Source organism: Seriola dumerili, unplaced genomic scaffold, assembly GCF_002260705.1.
Source record: "Seriola dumerili isolate Sdu_G_001 unplaced genomic scaffold, Sdu_1.0 BDQW01000295.1, whole genome shotgun sequence".
In the NCBI taxonomy this organism is placed as follows: domain Eukaryota; kingdom Metazoa; phylum Chordata; class Actinopteri; order Carangiformes; family Carangidae; genus Seriola; species Seriola dumerili.
Genome location: NW_019174550.1, coordinates 513,365 through 514,003, shown reverse-complemented (window position 1 = coordinate 514,003; position 639 = coordinate 513,365). Strand labels below are relative to the sequence as shown.

General features: G+C 54.0%; 1 protein-coding gene across 1 annotated transcript in view; it reads left to right on the top strand.

Annotated features, from left to right (window-relative positions):
* Positions 1 to 639, top strand: part of LOC111231289 (sodium/calcium exchanger 1-like) — a 54,240-nt gene that overhangs the window by 30,449 nt on the left and 23,152 nt on the right. The gene's annotated exons all lie outside the window — the stretch shown is intronic.

Below are 639 nucleotides of genomic sequence, written 5' to 3'. Positions count from 1 at the left end.
TCGAAAGTCCAAAAATTTGGTGTCTACGGACTTGGCTCGTCATGCTGAGTAACATATGTCAGCCCCAGCCTTCTGAGTCTCTGCTCTGCTTGCTGGGCGCAATGCCTGTGCCGGGGGGGGGCGCCGGCGGGCCGCCGGGCAGCTAGCTCTGCTTGCTGGGGGCAATGCCTTTGCTGGAGGGGGGGCGCCGGCGGGCCTCCGGGCAGCTAGCTCTAACCCTAACCCACCATTAAGACTAGTGTGAATGTCACAACGGAAAAGTTTGTCCAAAGTCCACAAGTTTGGTGTCTACGGACTCGGCTCGTCACGCTGAGTAACATATGTCAGCCCCAGCCTTCTGAGTCGCTCCCTTCCGAAGGGCCGCCATGGGCGGTCTCTCATATGCTGCCGGGGGACACGGTTAAATTCTGTGTTTTAATAATTTCCAAAAAATTTTCTCGAAAGTCCAAAAATTTGGTGTCTACGGACTCGGCTCATCACGCTGAGTAACATATGTCAGCCCCAGCCTTCTGAGTCGCTCCCTTCCGAAGGGCCGCCATGGGCGGTCTCTCATATGCTGCCGGGGGACACGGTTAAATTCTGTGTTTTAATAATGTCCCAAAAATTTTCTCGAAAGTCCAAAAATTTGGTGTCTACGGA